General features: G+C 48.5%; 13 non-coding genes across 13 annotated transcripts; all 13 read left to right on the forward strand.

The window, feature by feature from the left end:
- Positions 1 to 358: 358 nt before the first annotated feature.
- On the forward strand, positions 359 to 526 carry LOC142468666 (U1 spliceosomal RNA). The gene has a single exon (XR_012788824.1). It is a non-coding gene; the product is annotated as a U1 spliceosomal RNA (small nuclear RNA).
- A 1,288-nt stretch (positions 527 to 1,814) lies between these two features.
- Positions 1,815 to 1,982, forward strand: LOC142468678 (U1 spliceosomal RNA). Its single transcript, XR_012788835.1, has one exon. It is a non-coding gene; the product is annotated as a U1 spliceosomal RNA (small nuclear RNA).
- A 1,278-nt stretch (positions 1,983 to 3,260) lies between these two features.
- LOC142468689 (U1 spliceosomal RNA) lies at positions 3,261 to 3,428 on the forward strand. Its single transcript, XR_012788846.1, has one exon. It is a non-coding gene; the product is annotated as a U1 spliceosomal RNA (small nuclear RNA).
- Positions 3,429 to 4,674: 1,246 nt separating this feature from the next.
- LOC142468520 (U1 spliceosomal RNA) lies at positions 4,675 to 4,842 on the forward strand. The gene has a single exon (XR_012788685.1). It is a non-coding gene; the product is annotated as a U1 spliceosomal RNA (small nuclear RNA).
- A 1,288-nt stretch (positions 4,843 to 6,130) lies between these two features.
- LOC142468532 (U1 spliceosomal RNA) lies at positions 6,131 to 6,298 on the forward strand. The gene has a single exon (XR_012788696.1). It is a non-coding gene; the product is annotated as a U1 spliceosomal RNA (small nuclear RNA).
- A 1,278-nt stretch (positions 6,299 to 7,576) lies between these two features.
- Positions 7,577 to 7,744, forward strand: LOC142468544 (U1 spliceosomal RNA). Its single transcript, XR_012788707.1, has one exon. It is a non-coding gene; the product is annotated as a U1 spliceosomal RNA (small nuclear RNA).
- A 1,246-nt stretch (positions 7,745 to 8,990) lies between these two features.
- On the forward strand, positions 8,991 to 9,158 carry LOC142468555 (U1 spliceosomal RNA). Its single transcript, XR_012788718.1, has one exon. It is a non-coding gene; the product is annotated as a U1 spliceosomal RNA (small nuclear RNA).
- Positions 9,159 to 10,433: 1,275 nt separating this feature from the next.
- On the forward strand, positions 10,434 to 10,601 carry LOC142468566 (U1 spliceosomal RNA). The gene has a single exon (XR_012788729.1). It is a non-coding gene; the product is annotated as a U1 spliceosomal RNA (small nuclear RNA).
- Positions 10,602 to 11,874: 1,273 nt separating this feature from the next.
- Positions 11,875 to 12,042, forward strand: LOC142468578 (U1 spliceosomal RNA). The gene has a single exon (XR_012788740.1). It is a non-coding gene; the product is annotated as a U1 spliceosomal RNA (small nuclear RNA).
- A 1,303-nt stretch (positions 12,043 to 13,345) lies between these two features.
- LOC142468589 (U1 spliceosomal RNA) lies at positions 13,346 to 13,513 on the forward strand. The gene has a single exon (XR_012788751.1). It is a non-coding gene; the product is annotated as a U1 spliceosomal RNA (small nuclear RNA).
- Positions 13,514 to 14,783: 1,270 nt separating this feature from the next.
- LOC142468623 (U1 spliceosomal RNA) lies at positions 14,784 to 14,951 on the forward strand. Its single transcript, XR_012788782.1, has one exon. It is a non-coding gene; the product is annotated as a U1 spliceosomal RNA (small nuclear RNA).
- A 1,308-nt stretch (positions 14,952 to 16,259) lies between these two features.
- On the forward strand, positions 16,260 to 16,427 carry LOC142468601 (U1 spliceosomal RNA). The gene has a single exon (XR_012788762.1). It is a non-coding gene; the product is annotated as a U1 spliceosomal RNA (small nuclear RNA).
- A 1,273-nt stretch (positions 16,428 to 17,700) lies between these two features.
- LOC142468613 (U1 spliceosomal RNA) lies at positions 17,701 to 17,868 on the forward strand. Its single transcript, XR_012788773.1, has one exon. It is a non-coding gene; the product is annotated as a U1 spliceosomal RNA (small nuclear RNA).
- The last annotated feature ends 764 nt before the right edge of the window (positions 17,869 to 18,632 follow it).

The following is an 18,632-nucleotide window of genomic DNA, read 5'->3' on the forward strand; positions in this document are numbered from 1 at the left end:
GCTTTGCTTTGCTTTGCTTTGCTTTGCTTTGCTTTGCTTTGCTTTGCTTTGCTTTGCTTTGCTTCGCTTCGCTTCGCTTCTGGGGGGGGGGGGGGGGGGGGGGGGAGGAGGACGGGGTGTCTTGGATCTATGTTGTTTGACAAATATTCATTGCTGCTGCTGCTGCTGCTGCTGCAGCACAAATGTTTGCATGGAATGGCCTAGGCTGCTCCTTGCTGCAGGTGCTGGCTGCAGCGGCTCAGATACTAGGCCTCAGGTACTGTGTTGCTTGCTGCACCAATGACCAAGCTGCTCTCTCCACAAGGGTGACAGTTGTCCTGGGACAGGGCTAGTTGCCCCCAGCGCGCCATTGCAACTCATACTTACCTGGCAGGGGAGTTTTAAGCCATGCTCCAGCAGGTGGCTCTCCCAGGGCGAGGCTAGCTCATTGCACTTGGAGCTAGCTGACCTCTGCGATTTCCCCACATGCGGGAAACTCGACTGCACAATTTCTGGTAGTGGGGGACTGCGTGCGCGCTCTCCCCTGTTTTTGGATGGTTACAAAAAACAGAAACAGGTGTTTGTTCAGACAAGCTGCTGCTATTCCCACTGCTTGGGCTTTGGGCATGGTCAATAACTGCTGGCAAAAAGGAGCACCATGTACAATAAATAGCCAGCTAGCAACATCTCAAACAGGGACAAATGACAATGATGTACCTGCACAGACGTTTAGGAATAAGTTCACAGGTGGATTGGGAAATAGGGAAACAAATACTGTGTACTGTATATATATATTTATGAAAAAAACAGCACATTTACAATCAAATCTGGATTTGAAAAAATGGACGGTCCTTGCTTGCAGGATATGATATGGGGTTTTTATTTCACCCCCTCCCCACCCTAGTTCTACATGGTATGTCTGGGTCTCTGTAGCCAGACAACCCCCTGTGATGATATCACAAAGGGAGTGTACAGTACGTTCTAGAGTTTCTAGGCTCCAAAGTAACAAAGAGCAGCATTTAAAAGCAACAGATTGCAGACTATCTGCTGAGCTGTGCAAAAAACAATCTCTATCTATCTATCTATCTATCTATCTATCTATCTATCTCTATCCATGGAGCAGCAGACAGTGTTAGCTTGCTTCTATATTTATGCAAATGCCAGGTAAGCAGCCATGCTGGTAAGGGCCAAAGTGTCACGTTTGGCAGCAGGACAGGGCACCTCTCCCTTTTTATGCAGCAGCAGCAGGTGTCAGTGGAGGTCAGAAAAAGAGAGTGCCAGCAGGTAGGGGAGATGTAGAAAGCCACCCCAGAAATATGGTGTCCCCCTGTCTCTCCGGCAGCTGAAATGACAGAGCTGAGCGGTGTTCAAAGTGATTGCTTCTTTCTTTTAAAACCAAGAAGAAGTACCTTACGGCGAAGCTTGGCTGCTCTGGGTGCTTGTTGGATGGGGGGGAGGGTTTGGTTTGGCTTTGCTTTGCTTTGCTTTGCTTTGCTTTGCTTTGCTTTGCTTTGCTTTGCTTTGCTTTGCTTTGCTTTGCTTTGCTTCGCTTCGCTTCGCTTCTGGGGGGGGGGGGGGGGGGAGGAGGACGGGGTGTCTTGGATCTATGTTGTTTGACAAATATTCATTGCTGCTGCTGCTGCTGCTGCTGCAGCACAAATGTTTGCATGGAATGGCCTAGGCTGCTCCTTGCTGCAGGTGCTGGCTGCAGCGGCTCAGATACTAGGCCTCAGGTACTGTGTTGCTTGCTGCACCAATGACCAAGCTGCTCTCTCCACAAGGGTGACAGTTGTCCTGGGACAGGGCTAGTTGCCCCCAGCGCGCCATTGCAACTCATACTTACCTGGCAGGGGAGTTTTAAGCCATGCTCCAGCAGGTGGCTCTCCCAGGGCGAGGCTAGCTCATTGCACTTGGAGCTAGCTGACCTCTGCGATTTCCCCACATGCGGGAAACTCGACTGCACAATTTCTGGTAGTGGGGGACTGCGTGCGCGCTCTCCCCTGTTTTTGGATGGTTACAAAAAACAGAAACAGGTGTTTGTTCAGACAAGCTGCTGCTATTCCCACTGCTTGGGCTTTGGGCATGGTCAATAACTGCTGGCAAAAAGGAGCACCATGTACAATAAATAGCCAGCTAGCAACATCTCAAACAGGGACAAATGACAATGATGTACCTGCACAGACGTTTAGGAATAAGTTCACAGGTGGATTGGGAAATAGGGAAACAAATACTGTGTACTGTATATATATATTTATGAAAAAAACAGCACATTTACAATCAAATCTGGATTTGAAAAAATGGACGGTCCTTGCTTGCAGGATATGATATGGGGTTTTTATTTCACCCCCTCCCCACCCTAGTTCTACATGGTATGTCTGGGTCTCTGTAGCCAGACAACCCCCTGTGATGATATCACAAAGGGAGTGTACAGTACGTTCTAGAGTTTCTAGGCTCCAAAGTAACAAAGAGCAGCATTTAAAAGCAACAGATTGCAGACTATCTGCTGAGCTGTGCAAAAAACAATCTCTATCTATCTATCTATCTATCTATCTATCTATCTATCTCTATCCATGGAGCAGCAGACAGTGTTAGCTTGCTTCTATATTTATGCAAATGCCAGGTAAGCAGCCATGCTGGTAAGGGCCAAAGTGTCACGTTTGGCAGCAGGACAGGGCACCTCTCCCTTTTTATGCAGCAGCAGCAGGTGTCAGTGGAGGTCAGAAAAAGAGAGTGCCAGCAGGTAGGGGAGATGTAGAAAGCCACCCCAGAAATATGGTGTCCCCCTGTCTCTCCGGCAGCTGAAATGACAGAGCTGAGCGGTGTTCAAAGTGATTGCTTCTTTCTTTTAAAACCAAGAAGAAGTACCTTACGGCGAAGCTTGGCTGCTCTGGGTGCTTGTTGGATGGGGGGGAGGGTTTGGTTTGGCTTTGCTTTGCTTTGCTTTGCTTTGCTTTGCTTTGCTTTGCTTTGCTTTGCTTTGCTTTGCTTTGCTTCGCTTCGCTTCGCTTCTGGGGGGGGGGGGGGGGGGAGGAGGACGGGGTGTCTTGGATCTATGTTGTTTGACAAATATTCATTGCTGCTGCTGCTGCTGCTGCTGCAGCACAAATGTTTGCATGGAATGGCCTAGGCTGCTCCTTGCTGCAGGTGCTGGCTGCAGCGGCTCAGATACTAGGCCTCAGGTACTGTGTTGCTTGCTGCACCAATGACCAAGCTGCTCTCTCCACAAGGGTGACAGTTGTCCTGGGACAGGGCTAGTTGCCCCCAGCGCGCCATTGCAACTCATACTTACCTGGCAGGGGAGTTTTAAGCCATGCTCCAGCAGGTGGCTCTCCCAGGGCGAGGCTAGCTCATTGCACTTGGAGCTAGCTGACCTCTGCGATTTCCCCACATGCGGGAAACTCGACTGCACAATTTCTGGTAGTGGGGGACTGCGTGCGCGCTCTCCCCTGTTTTTGGATGGTTACAAAAAACAGAAACAGGTGTTTGTTCAGACAAGCTGCTGCTATTCCCACTGCTTGGGCTTTGGGCATGGTCAATAACTGCTGGCAAAAAGGAGCACCATGTACAATAAATAGCCAGCTAGCAACATCTCAAACAGGGACAAATGACAATGATGTACCTGCACAGACGTTTAGGAATAAGTTCACAGGTGGATTGGGAAATAGGGAAACAAATACTGTGTACTGTATATATATATTTATGAAAAAAACAGCACATTTACAATCAAATCTGGATTTGAAAAAATGGACGGTCCTTGCTTGCAGGATATGATATGGGGTTTTTATTTCACCCCCTCCCCACCCTAGTTCTACATGGTATGTCTGGGTCTCTGTAGCCAGACAACCCCCTGTGATGATATCACAAAGGGAGTGTACAGTACGTTCTAGAGTTTCTAGGCTCCAAAGTAACAAAGAGCAGCATTTAAAAGCAACAGATTGCAGACTATCTGCTGAGCTGTGCAAAAAACAATCTCTATCTATCTATCTATCTATCTATCTATCTATCTATATATCTATCTCTATCCATGGAGCAGCAGACAGTGTTAGCTTGCTTCTATATTTATGCAAATGCCAGGTAAGCAGCCATGCTGGTAAGGGCCAAAGTGTCACGTTTGCCAGCAGGACAGGGCACCTCTCCCTTTTTATGCAGCAGCAGCAGCAGCAGCAGCAGGTGTCAGTGGAGGTCAGAAAAAGAGAGTGCCAGCAGGTAGGGGAGATGTAGAAAGCCACCCCAGAAATATGGTGTCCCCCTGTCTCTCCGGCAGCTGAAATGACAGAGCTGAGCGGTGTTCAAAGTGATTGCTTCTTTCTTTTAAAACCAAGAAGAAGTACCTTACGGCGAAGCTTGGCTGCTCTGGGTGCTTGTTGGATGGGGGGGAGGGTTTGCTTTGGCTTTGCTTTGCTTTGCTTTGCTTCGCTTCTGGGGGGGGGGGGGGGAGGAGGACGGGGTGTCTTGGATCTATGTTGTTTGACAAATATTCATTGCTGCTGCTGCTGCTGCTGCTGCTGCTGCAGCACAAATGTTTGCATGGAATGGCCTAGGCTGCTCCTTGCTGCAGGTGCTGGCTGCAGCGGCTCAGATACTAGGCCTCAGGTACTGTGTTGCTTGCTGCACCAATGACCAAGCTGCTCTCTCCACAAGGGTGACAGTTGTCCTGGGACAGGGCTAGTTGCCCCCAGCGCGCCATTGCAACTCATACTTACCTGGCAGGGGAGTTTTAAGCCATGCTCCAGCAGGTGGCTCTCCCAGGGCGAGGCTAGCTCATTGCACTTGGAGCTAGCTGACCTCTGCGATTTCCCCACATGCGGGAAACTCGACTGCACAATTTCTGGTAGTGGGGGACTGCGTGCGCGCTCTCCCCTGTTTTTGGATGGTTACAAAAAACAGAAACAGGTGTTTGTTCAGACAAGCTGCTGCTATTCCCACTGCTTGGGCTTTGGGCATGGTCAATAACTGCTGGCAAAAAGGAGCACCATGTACAATAAATAGCCAGCTAGCAACATCTCAAACAGGGACAAATGACAATGATGTACCTGCACAGACGTTTAGGAATAAGTTCACAGGTGGATTGGGAAATAGGGAAACAAATACTGTGTACTGTATATATATATTTATGAAAAAAACAGCACATTTACAATCAAATCTGGATTTGAAAAAATGGACGGTCCTTGCTTGCAGGATATGATATGGGGTTTTTATTTCACCCCCTCCCCACCCTAGTTCTACATGGTATGTCTGGGTCTCTGTAGCCAGACAACCCCCTGTGATGATATCACAAAGGGAGTGTACAGTACGTTCTAGAGTTTCTAGGCTCCAAAGTAACAAAGAGCAGCATTTAAAAGCAACAGATTGCAGACTATCTGCTGAGCTGTGCAAAAAACAATCTCTATCTATCTATCTATCTATCTATCTATCTATCTATCTCTATCCATGGAGCAGCAGACAGTGTTAGCTTGCTTCTATATTTATGCAAATGCCAGGTAAGCAGCCATGCTGGTAAGGGCCAAAGTGTCACGTTTGGCAGCAGGACAGGGCACCTCTCCCTTTTTATGCAGCAGCAGCAGGTGTCAGTGGAGGTCAGAAAAAGAGAGTGCCAGCAGGTAGGGGAGATGTAGAAAGCCACCCCAGAAATATGGTGTCCCCCTGTCTCTCCGGCAGCTGAAATGACAGAGCTGAGCGGTGTTCAAAGTGATTGCTTCTTTCTTTTAAAACCAAGAAGAAGTACCTTACGGCGAAGCTTGGCTGCTCTGGGTGCTTGTTGGATGGGGGGGAGGGTTTGGTTTGGCTTTGCTTTGCTTTGCTTTGCTTTGCTTTGCTTTGCTTTGCTTTGCTTTGCTTTGCTTTGCTTTGCTTTGCTTTGCTTCGCTTCGCTTCGCTTCTGGGGGGGGGGGGGGGGGGAGGAGGACGGGGTGTCTTGGATCTATGTTGTTTGACAAATATTCATTGCTGCTGCTGCTGCTGCTGCTGCAGCACAAATGTTTGCATGGAATGGCCTAGGCTGCTCCTTGCTGCAGGTGCTGGCTGCAGCGGCTCAGATACTAGGCCTCAGGTACTGTGTTGCTTGCTGCACCAATGACCAAGCTGCTCTCTCCACAAGGGTGACAGTTGTCCTGGGACAGGGCTAGTTGCCCCCAGCGCGCCATTGCAACTCATACTTACCTGGCAGGGGAGTTTTAAGCCATGCTCCAGCAGGTGGCTCTCCCAGGGCGAGGCTAGCTCATTGCACTTGGAGCTAGCTGACCTCTGCGATTTCCCCACATGCGGGAAACTCGACTGCACAATTTCTGGTAGTGGGGGACTGCGTGCGCGCTCTCCCCTGTTTTTGGATGGTTACAAAAAACAGAAACAGGTGTTTGTTCAGACAAGCTGCTGCTATTCCCACTGCTTGGGCTTTGGGCATGGTCAATAACTGCTGGCAAAAAGGAGCACCATGTACAATAAATAGCCAGCTAGCAACATCTCAAACAGGGACAAATGACAATGATGTACCTGCACAGACGTTTAGGAATAAGTTCACAGGTGGATTGGGAAATAGGGAAACAAATACTGTGTACTGTATATATATATTTATGAAAAAAACAGCACATTTACAATCAAATCTGGATTTGAAAAAATGGACGGTCCTTGCTTGCAGGATATGATATGGGGTTTTTATTTCACCCCCTCCCCACCCTAGTTCTACATGGTATGTCTGGGTCTCTGTAGCCAGACAACCCCCTGTGATGATATCACAAAGGGAGTGTACAGTACGTTCTAGAGTTTCTAGGCTCCAAAGTAACAAAGAGCAGCATTTAAAAGCAACAGATTGCAGACTATCTGCTGAGCTGTGCAAAAAACAATCTCTATCTATCTATCTATCTATCTATCTATCTATCTATCTCTATCCATGGAGCAGCAGACAGTGTTAGCTTGCTTCTATATTTATGCAAATGCCAGGTAAGCAGCCATGCTGGTAAGGGCCAAAGTGTCACGTTTGGCAGCAGGACAGGGCACCTCTCCCTTTTTATGCAGCAGCAGCAGGTGTCAGTGGAGGTCAGAAAAAGAGAGTGCCAGCAGGTAGGGGAGATGTAGAAAGCCACCCCAGAAATATGGTGTCCCCCTGTCTCTCCGGCAGCTGAAATGACAGAGCTGAGCGGTGTTCAAAGTGATTGCTTCTTTCTTTTAAAACCAAGAAGAAGTACCTTACGGCGAAGCTTGGCTGCTCTGGGTGCTTGTTGGATGGGGGGGAGGGTTTGGTTTGGCTTTGCTTTGCTTTGCTTTGCTTTGCTTTGCTTTGCTTTGCTTTGCTTTGCTTTGCTTTGCTTTGCTTCGCTTCGCTTCGCTTCTGGGGGGGGGGGGGGGGGGAGGAGGACGGGGTGTCTTGGATCTATGTTGTTTGACAAATATTCATTGCTGCTGCTGCTGCTGCTGCTGCAGCACAAATGTTTGCATGGAATGGCCTAGGCTGCTCCTTGCTGCAGGTGCTGGCTGCAGCGGCTCAGATACTAGGCCTCAGGTACTGTGTTGCTTGCTGCACCAATGACCAAGCTGCTCTCTCCACAAGGGTGACAGTTGTCCTGGGACAGGGCTAGTTGCCCCCAGCGCGCCATTGCAACTCATACTTACCTGGCAGGGGAGTTTTAAGCCATGCTCCAGCAGGTGGCTCTCCCAGGGCGAGGCTAGCTCATTGCACTTGGAGCTAGCTGACCTCTGCGATTTCCCCACATGCGGGAAACTCGACTGCACAATTTCTGGTAGTGGGGGACTGCGTGCGCGCTCTCCCCTGTTTTTGGATGGTTACAAAAAACAGAAACAGGTGTTTGTTCAGACAAGCTGCTGCTATTCCCACTGCTTGGGCTTTGGGCATGGTCAATAACTGCTGGCAAAAAGGAGCACCATGTACAATAAATAGCCAGCTAGCAACATCTCAAACAGGGACAAATGACAATGATGTACCTGCACAGACGTTTAGGAATAAGTTCACAGGTGGATTGGGAAATAGGGAAACAAATACTGTGTACTGTATATATATATTTATGAAAAAAACAGCACATTTACAATCAAATCTGGATTTGAAAAAATGGACGGTCCTTGCTTGCAGGATATGATATGGGGTTTTTATTTCACCCCCTCCCCACCCTAGTTCTACATGGTATGTCTGGGTCTCTGTAGCCAGACAACCCCCTGTGATGATATCACAAAGGGAGTGTACAGTACGTTCTAGAGTTTCTAGGCTCCAAAGTAACAAAGAGCAGCATTTAAAAGCAACAGATTGCAGACTATCTGCTGAGCTGTGCAAAAAACAATCTCTATCTATCTATCTATCTATCTATCTATCTATCTATATATCTATCTCTATCCATGGAGCAGCAGACAGTGTTAGCTTGCTTCTATATTTATGCAAATGCCAGGTAAGCAGCCATGCTGGTAAGGGCCAAAGTGTCACGTTTGCCAGCAGGACAGGGCACCTCTCCCTTTTTATGCAGCAGCAGCAGCAGCAGCAGCAGGTGTCAGTGGAGGTCAGAAAAAGAGAGTGCCAGCAGGTAGGGGAGATGTAGAAAGCCACCCCAGAAATATGGTGTCCCCCTGTCTCTCCGGCAGCTGAAATGACAGAGCTGAGCGGTGTTCAAAGTGATTGCTTCTTTCTTTTAAAACCAAGAAGAAGTACCTTACGGCGAAGCTTGGCTGCTCTGGGTGCTTGTTGGATGGGGGGGAGGGTTTGCTTTGGCTTTGCTTTGCTTTGCTTTGCTTCGCTTCTGGGGGGGGGGGGGGGAGGAGGACGGGGTGTCTTGGATCTATGTTGTTTGACAAATATTCATTGCTGCTGCTGCTGCTGCTGCTGCTGCTGCAGCACAAATGTTTGCATGGAATGGCCTAGGCTGCTCCTTGCTGCAGGTGCTGGCTGCAGCGGCTCAGATACTAGGCCTCAGGTACTGTGTTGCTTGCTGCACCAATGACCAAGCTGCTCTCTCCACAAGGGTGACAGTTGTCCTGGGACAGGGCTAGTTGCCCCCAGCGCGCCATTGCAACTCATACTTACCTGGCAGGGGAGTTTTAAGCCATGCTCCAGCAGGTGGCTCTCCCAGGGCGAGGCTAGCTCATTGCACTTGGAGCTAGCTGACCTCTGCGATTTCCCCACATGCGGGAAACTCGACTGCACAATTTCTGGTAGTGGGGGACTGCGTGCGCGCTCTCCCCTGTTTTTGGATGGTTACAAAAAACAGAAACAGGTGTTTGTTCAGACAAGCTGCTGCTATTCCCACTGCTTGGGCTTTGGGCATGGTCAATAACTGCTGGCAAAAAGGAGCACCATGTACAATAAATAGCCAGCTAGCAACATCTCAAACAGGGACAAATGACAATGATGTACCTGCACAGACGTTTAGGAATAAGTTCACAGGTGGATTGGGAAATAGGGAAACAAATACTGTGTACTGTATATATATATTTATGAAAAAAACAGCACATTTACAATCAAATCTGGATTTGAAAAAATGGACGGTCCTTGCTTGCAGGATATGATATGGGGTTTTTATTTCACCCCCTCCCCACCCTAGTTCTACATGGTATGTCTGGGTCTCTGTAGCCAGACAACCCCCTGTGATGATATCACAAAGGGAGTGTACAGTACGTTCTAGAGTTTCTAGGCTCCAAAGTAACAAAGAGCAGCATTTAAAAGCAACAGATTGCAGACTATCTGCTGAGCTGTGCAAAAAACAATCTCTATCTATCTATCTATCTATCTATCTATCTATCTATCTATCTATCTATCTATATATCTATCTCTATCCATGGAGCAGCAGACAGTGTTAGCTTGCTTCTATATTTATGCAAATGCCAGGTAAGCAGCCATGCTGGTAAGGGCCAAAGTGTCACGTTTGCCAGCAGGACAGGGCACCTCTCCCTTTTTATGCAGCAGCAGCAGCAGCAGCAGCAGGTGTCAGTGGAGGTCAGAAAAAGAGAGTGCCAGCAGGTAGGGGAGATGTAGAAAGCCACCCCAGAAATATGGTGTCCCCCTGTCTCTCCGGCAGCTGAAATGACAGAGCTGAGCGGTGTTCAAAGTGATTGCTTCTTTCTTTTAAAACCAAGAAGAAGTACCTTACGGCGAAGCTTGGCTGCTCTGGGTGCTTGTTGGATGGGGGGGAGGGTTTGCTTTGGCTTTGCTTTGCTTTGCTTTGCTTTGCTTCGCTTCTGGGGGGGGGGGGGGGGGAGGAGGAGGACGGGGTGTCTTGGATCTATGTTGTTTGACAAATATTCATTGCTGCTGCTGCTGCTGCTGCTGCTGCTGCTGCAGCACAAATGTTTGCATGGAATGGCCTAGGCTGCTCCTTGCTGCAGGTGCTGGCTGCAGCGGCTCAGATACTAGGCCTCAGGTACTGTGTTGCTTGCTGCACCAATGACCAAGCTGCTCTCTCCACAAGGGTGACAGTTGTCCTGGGACAGGGCTAGTTGCCCCCAGCGCGCCATTGCAACTCATACTTACCTGGCAGGGGAGTTTTAAGCCATGCTCCAGCAGGTGGCTCTCCCAGGGCGAGGCTAGCTCATTGCACTTGGAGCTAGCTGACCTCTGCGATTTCCCCACATGCGGGAAACTCGACTGCACAATTTCTGGTAGTGGGGGACTGCGTGCGCGCTCTCCCCTGTTTTTGGATGGTTACAAAAAACAGAAACAGGTGTTTGTTCAGACAAGCTGCTGCTATTCCCACTGCTTGGGCTTTGGGCATGGTCAATAACTGCTGGCAAAAAGGAGCACCATGTACAATAAATAGCCAGCTAGCAACATCTCAAACAGGGACAAATGACAATGATGTACCTGCACAGACGTTTAGGAATAAGTTCACAGGTGGATTGGGAAATAGGGAAACAAATACTGTGTACTGTATATATATATTTATGAAAAAAACAGCACATTTACAATCAAATCTGGATTTGAAAAAATGGACGGTCCTTGCTTGCAGGATATGATATGGGGTTTTTATTTCACCCCCTCCCCACCCTAGTTCTACATGGTATGTCTGGGTCTCTGTAGCCAGACAACCCCCTGTGATGATATCACAAAGGGAGTGTACAGTACGTTCTAGAGTTTCTAGGCTCCAAAGTAACAAAGAGCAGCATTTAAAAGCAACAGATTGCAGACTATCTGCTGAGCTGTGCAAAAAACAATCTCTATCTATCTATCTATCTATCTATCTATCTATCTATCTATCTATCTATCTATATATCTATCTCTATCCATGGAGCAGCAGACAGTGTTAGCTTGCTTCTATATTTATGCAAATGCCAGGTAAGCAGCCATGCTGGTAAGGGCCAAAGTGTCACGTTTGCCAGCAGGACAGGGCACCTCTCCCTTTTTATGCAGCAGCAGCAGCAGCAGCAGCAGGTGTCAGTGGAGGTCAGAAAAAGAGAGTGCCAGCAGGTAGGGGAGATGTAGAAAGCCACCCCAGAAATATGGTGTCCCCCTGTCTCTCCGGCAGCTGAAATGACAGAGCTGAGCGGTGTTCAAAGTGATTGCTTCTTTCTTTTAAAACCAAGAAGAAGTACCTTACGGCGAAGCTTGGCTGCTCTGGGTGCTTGTTGGATGGGGGGGAGGGTTTGCTTTGGCTTTGCTTTGCTTTGCTTTGCTTTGCTTCGCTTCTGGGGGGGGGGGGGGGAGGAGGAGGACGGGGTGTCTTGGATCTATGTTGTTTGACAAATATTCATTGCTGCTGCTGCTGCTGCTGCTGCTGCTGCTGCAGCACAAATGTTTGCATGGAATGGCCTAGGCTGCTCCTTGCTGCAGGTGCTGGCTGCAGCGGCTCAGATACTAGGCCTCAGGTACTGTGTTGCTTGCTGCACCAATGACCAAGCTGCTCTCTCCACAAGGGTGACAGTTGTCCTGGGACAGGGCTAGTTGCCCCCAGCGCGCCATTGCAACTCATACTTACCTGGCAGGGGAGTTTTAAGCCATGCTCCAGCAGGTGGCTCTCCCAGGGCGAGGCTAGCTCATTGCACTTGGAGCTAGCTGACCTCTGCGATTTCCCCACATGCGGGAAACTCGACTGCACAATTTCTGGTAGTGGGGGACTGCGTGCGCGCTCTCCCCTGTTTTTGGATGGTTACAAAAAACAGAAACAGGTGTTTGTTCAGACAAGCTGCTGCTATTCCCACTGCTTGGGCTTTGGGCATGGTCAATAACTGCTGGCAAAAAGGAGCACCATGTACAATAAATAGCCAGCTAGCAACATCTCAAACAGGGACAAATGACAATGATGTACCTGCACAGACGTTTAGGAATAAGTTCACAGGTGGATTGGGAAATAGGGAAACAAATACTGTGTACTGTATATATATATTTATGAAAAAAACAGCACATTTACAATCAAATCTGGATTTGAAAAAATGGACGGTCCTTGCTTGCAGGATATGATATGGGGTTTTTATTTCACCCCCTCCCCACCCTAGTTCTACATGGTATGTCTGGGTCTCTGTAGCCAGACAACCCCCTGTGATGATATCACAAAGGGAGTGTACAGTACGTTCTAGAGTTTCTAGGCTCCAAAGTAACAAAGAGCAGCATTTAAAAGCAACAGATTGCAGACTATCTGCTGAGCTGTGCAAAAAACAATCTCTATCTATCTATCTATCTATCTATCTATCTATCTATCTATCTATATATCTATCTCTATCCATGGAGCAGCAGACAGTGTTAGCTTGCTTCTATATTTATGCAAATGCCAGGTAAGCAGCCATGCTGGTAAGGGCCAAAGTGTCACGTTTGCCAGCAGGACAGGGCACCTCTCCCTTTTTATGCAGCAGCAGCAGCAGCAGCAGCAGGTGTCAGTGGAGGTCAGAAAAAGAGAGTGCCAGCAGGTAGGGGAGATGTAGAAAGCCACCCCAGAAATATGGTGTCCCCCTGTCTCTCCGGCAGCTGAAATGACAGAGCTGAGCGGTGTTCAAAGTGATTGCTTCTTTCTTTTAAAACCAAGAAGAAGTACCTTACGGCGAAGCTTGGCTGCTCTGGGTGCTTGTTGGATGGGGGGGAGGGTTTGCTTTGGCTTTGCTTTGGCTTTGCTTTGGCTTTGCTTTGCTTTGGCTTTGCTTTGCTTTGCTTTGCTTTGCTTTGCTTCGCTTCTGGGGGGGGGGGGGGGGAGGAGGACGGGGTGTCTTGGATCTATGTTGTTTGACAAATATTCATTGCTGCTGCTGCTGCTGCTGCTGCTGCTGCAGCACAAATGTTTGCATGGAATGGCCTAGGCTGCTCCTTGCTGCAGGTGCTGGCTGCAGCGGCTCAGATACTAGGCCTCAGGTACTGTGTTGCTTGCTGCACCAATGACCAAGCTGCTCTCTCCACAAGGGTGACAGTTGTCCTGGGACAGGGCTAGTTGCCCCCAGCGCGCCATTGCAACTCATACTTACCTGGCAGGGGAGTTTTAAGCCATGCTCCAGCAGGTGGCTCTCCCAGGGCGAGGCTAGCTCATTGCACTTGGAGCTAGCTGACCTCTGCGATTTCCCCACATGCGGGAAACTCGACTGCACAATTTCTGGTAGTGGGGGACTGCGTGCGCGCTCTCCCCTGTTTTTGGATGGTTACAAAAAACAGAAACAGGTGTTTGTTCAGACAAGCTGCTGCTATTCCCACTGCTTGGGCTTTGGGCATGGTCAATAACTGCTGGCAAAAAGGAGCACCATGTACAATAAATAGCCAGCTAGCAACATCTCAAACAGGGACAAATGACAATGATGTACCTGCACAGACGTTTAGGAATAAGTTCACAGGTGGATTGGGAAATAGGGAAACAAATACTGTGTACTGTATATATATATTTATGAAAAAAACAGCACATTTACAATCAAATCTGGATTTGAAAAAATGGACGGTCCTTGCTTGCAGGATATGATATGGGGTTTTTATTTCACCCCCTCCCCACCCTAGTTCTACATGGTATGTCTGGGTCTCTGTAGCCAGACAACCCCCTGTGATGATATCACAAAGGGAGTGTACAGTACGTTCTAGAGTTTCTAGGCTCCAAAGTAACAAAGAGCAGCATTTAAAAGCAACAGATTGCAGACTATCTGCTGAGCTGTGCAAAAAACAATCTCTATCTATCTATCTATCTATCTATCTATCTATCTATCTATATATCTATCTCTATCCATGGAGCAGCAGACAGTGTTAGCTTGCTTCTATATTTATGCAAATGCCAGGTAAGCAGCCATGCTGGTAAGGGCCAAAGTGTCACGTTTGCCAGCAGGACAGGGCACCTCTCCCTTTTTATGCAGCAGCAGCAGCAGCAGCAGCAGGTGTCAGTGGAGGTCAGAAAAAGAGAGTGCCAGCAGGTAGGGGAGATGTAGAAAGCCACCCCAGAAATATGGTGTCCCCCTGTCTCTCCGGCAGCTGAAATGACAGAGCTGAGCGGTGTTCAAAGTGATTGCTTCTTTCTTTTAAAACCAAGAAGAAGTACCTTACGGCGAAGCTTGGCTGCTCTGGGTGCTTGTTGGATGGGGGGGAGGGTTTGCTTTGGCTTTGCTTTGCTTTGCTTTGCTTTGCTTCGCTTCTGGGGGGGGGGGGGGGGGGGGGAGGAGGAGGACGGGGTGTCTTGGATCTATGTTGTTTGACAAATATTCATTGCTGCTGCTGCTGCTGCTGCTGCTGCTGCTGCTGCAGCACAAATGTTTGCATGGAATGGCCTAGGCTGCTCCTTGCTGCAGGTGCTGGCTGCAGCGGCTCAGATACTAGGCCTCAGGTACTGTGTTGCTTGCTGCACCAATGACCAAGCTGCTCTCTCCACAAGGGTGACAGTTGTCCTGGGACAGGGCTAGTTGCCCCCAGCGCGCCATTGCAACTCATACTTACCTGGCAGGGGAGTTTTAAGCCATGCTCCAGCAGGTGGCTCTCCCAGGGCGAGGCTAGCTCATTGCACTTGGAGCTAGCTGACCTCTGCGATTTCCCCACATGCGGGAAACTCGACTGCACAATTTCTGGTAGTGGGGGACTGCGTGTGCGCTCTCCCCTGTTTTTGGATGGTTACAAAAAACAGAAACAGGTGTTTGTTCAGACAAGCTGCTGCTATTCCCACTGCTTGGGCTTTGGGCATGGTCAATAACTGCTGGCAAAAAGGAGCACCATGTACAATAAATAGCCAGCTAGCAACATCTCAAACAGGGACAAATGACAATGATGTACCTGCACAGACGTTTAGGAATAAGTTCACAGGTGGATTGGGAAATAGGGAAACAAATACTGTGTACTGTATATATATATTTATGAAAAAAACAGCACATTTACAATCAAATCTGGATTTGAAAAAATGGACGGTCCTTGCTTGCAGGATATGATATGGGGTTTTTATTTCACCCCCTCCCCACCCTAGTTCTACATGGTATGTCTGGGTCTCTGTAGCCAGACAACCCCCTGTGATGATATCACAAAGGGAGTGTACAGTACGTTCTAGAGTTTCTAGGCTCCAAAGTAACAAAGAGCAGCATTTAAAAGCAACAGATTGCAGACTATCTGCTGAGCTGTGCAAAAAACAATCTCTATCTATCTATCTATCTATCTATCTATCTATCTATCTATCTATCTATATATCTATCTCTATCCATGGAGCAGCAGACAGTGTTAGCTTGCTTCTATATTTATGCAAATGCCAGGTAAGCAGCCATGCTGGTAAGGGCCAAAGTGTCACGTTTGCCAGCAGGACAGGGCACCTCTCCCTTTTTATGCAGCAGCAGCAGCAGCAGCAGCAGGTGTCAGTGGAGGTCAGAAAAAGAGAGTGCCAGCAGGTAGGGGAGATGTAGAAAGCCACCCCAGAAATATGGTGTCCCCCTGTCTCTCCGGCAGCTGAAATGACAGAGCTGAGCGGTGTTCAAAGTGATTGCTTCTTTCTTTTAAAACCAAGAAGAAGTACCTTACGGCGAAGCTTGGCTGCTCTGGGTGCTTGTTGGATGGGGGGGAGGGTTTGCTTTGGCTTTGCTTTGGCTTTGCTTTGCTTTGCTTTGCTTTGCTTTGCTTTGCTTTGCTTTGCTTTGCTTTGCTTCGCTTCTGGGGGGGGGGGGGGGGAGGAGGACGGGGTGTCTTGGATCTATGTTGTTTGACAAATATTCATTGCTGCTGCTGCTGCTGCTGCTGCTGCTGCTGCAGCACAAATGTTTGCATGGAATGGCCTAGGCTGCTCCTTGCTGCAGGTGCTGGCTGCAGCGGCTCAGATACTAGGCCTCAGGTACTGTGTTGCTTGCTGCACCAATGACCAAGCTGCTCTCTCCACAAGGGTGACAGTTGTCCTGGGACAGGGCTAGTTGCCCCCAGCGCGCCATTGCAACTCATACTTACCTGGCAGGGGAGTTTTAAGCCATGCTCCAGCAGGTGGCTCTCCCAGGGCGAGGCTAGCTCATTGCACTTGGAGCTAGCTGACCTCTGCGATTTCCCCACATGCGGGAAACTCGACTGCACAATTTCTGGTAGTGGGGGACTGCGTGCGCGCTCTCCCCTGTTTTTGGATGGTTACAAAAAACAGAAACAGGTGTTTGTTCAGACAAGCTGCTGCTATTCCCACTGCTTGGGCTTTGGGCATGGTCAATAACTGCTGGCAAAAAGGAGCACCATGTACAATAAATAGCCAGCTAGCAACATCTCAAACAGGGACAAATGACAATGATGTACCTGCACAGACGTTTAGGAATAAGTTCACAGGTGGATTGGGAAATAGGGAAACAAATACTGTGTACTGTATATATATATTTATGAAAAAAACAGCACATTTACAATCAAATCTGGATTTGAAAAAATGGACGGTCCTTGCTTGCAGGATATGATATGGGGTTTTTATTTCACCCCCTCCCCACCCTAGTTCTACATGGTATGTCTGGGTCTCTGTAGCCAGACAACCCCCTGTGATGATATCACAAAGGGAGTGTACAGTACGTTCTAGAGTTTCTAGGCTCCAAAGTAACAAAGAGCAGCATTTAAAAGCAACAGATTGCAGACTATCTGCTGAGCTGTGCAAAAAACAATCTCTATCTATCTATCTATCTATCTATCTATCTATCTATCTATCTATATATCTATCTCTATCCATGGAGCAGCAGACAGTGTTAGCTTGCTTCTATATTTATGCAAATGCCAGGTAAGCAGCCATGCTGGTAAGGGCCAAAGTGTCACGTTTGCCAGCAGGACAGGGCACCTCTCCCTTTTTATGCAGCAGCAGCAGCAGCAGCAGCAGGTGTCAGTGGAGGTCAGAAAAAGAGAGTGCCAGCAGGTAGGGGAGATGTAGAAAGCCACCCCAGAAATATGGTGTCCCCCTGTCTCTCCGGCAGCTGAAATGACAGAGCTGAGCGGTGTTCAAAGTGATTGCTTCTTTCTTTTAAAACCAAGAAGAAGTACCTTACGGCGAAGCTTGGCTGCTCTGGGTGCTTGTTGGATGGGGGGGAGGGTTTGCTTTGGCTTTGCTTTGCTTTGCTTTGCTTTGCTTCGCTTCTGGGGGGGGGGGGGGGGGGGGAGGAGGAGGACGGGGTGTCTTGGATCTATGTTGTTTGACAAATATTCATTGCTGCTGCTGCTGCTGCTGCTGCTGCTGCTGCTGCAGCACAAATGTTTGCATGGAATGGCCTAGGCTGCTCCTTGCTGCAGGTGCTGGCTGCAGCGGCTCAGATACTAGGCCTCAGGTACTGTGTTGCTTGCTGCACCAATGACCAAGCTGCTCTCTCCACAAGGGTGACAGTTGTCCTGGGACAGGGCTAGTTGCCCCCAGCGCGCCATTGCAACTCATACTTACCTGGCAGGGGAGTTTTAAGCCATGCTCCAGCAGGTGGCTCTCCCAGGGCGAGGCTAGCTCATTGCACTTGGAGCTAGCTGACCTCTGCGATTTCCCCACATGCGGGAAACTCGACTGCACAATTTCTGGTAGTGGGGGACTGCGTGCGCGCTCTCCCCTGTTTTTGGATGGTTACAAAAAACAGAAACAGGTGTTTGTTCAGACAAGCTGCTGCTATTCCCACTGCTTGGGCTTTGGGCATGGTCAATAACTGCTGGCAAAAAGGAGCACCATGTACAATAAATAGCCAGCTAGCAACATCTCAAACAGGGACAAATGACAATGATGTACCTGCACAGACGTTTAGGAATAAGTTCACAGGTGGATTGGGAAATAGGGAAACAAATACTGTGTACTGTATATATATATTTATGAAAAAAACAGCACATTTACAATCAAATCTGGATTTGAAAAAATGGACGGTCCTTGCTTGCAGGATATGATATGGGGTTTTTATTTCACCCCCTCCCCACCCTAGTTCTACATGGTATGTCTGGGTCTCTGTAGCCAGACAACCCCCTGTGATGATATCACAAAGGGAGTGTACAGTACGTTCTAGAGTTTCTAGGCTCCAAAGTAACAAAGAGCAGCATTTAAAAGCAACAGATTGCAGACTATCTGCTGAGCTGTGCAAAAAACAATCTCTATCTATCTATCTATCTATCTATCTATCTATCTATCTATCTATCTATATATCTATCTCTATCCATGGAGCAGCAGACAGTGTTAGCTTGCTTCTATATTTATGCAAATGCCAGGTAAGCAGCCATGCTGGTAAGGGCCAAAGTGTCACGTTTGCCAGCAGGACAGGGCACCTCTCCCTTTTTATGCAGCAGCAGCAGCAGCAGCAGCAGGTGTCAGTGGAGGTCAGAAAAAGAGAGTGCC

This window comes from Ascaphus truei, chromosome 17 (assembly GCF_040206685.1).
Source record: "Ascaphus truei isolate aAscTru1 chromosome 17, aAscTru1.hap1, whole genome shotgun sequence".
Lineage (NCBI taxonomy): Eukaryota > Metazoa > Chordata > Amphibia > Anura > Ascaphidae > Ascaphus > Ascaphus truei.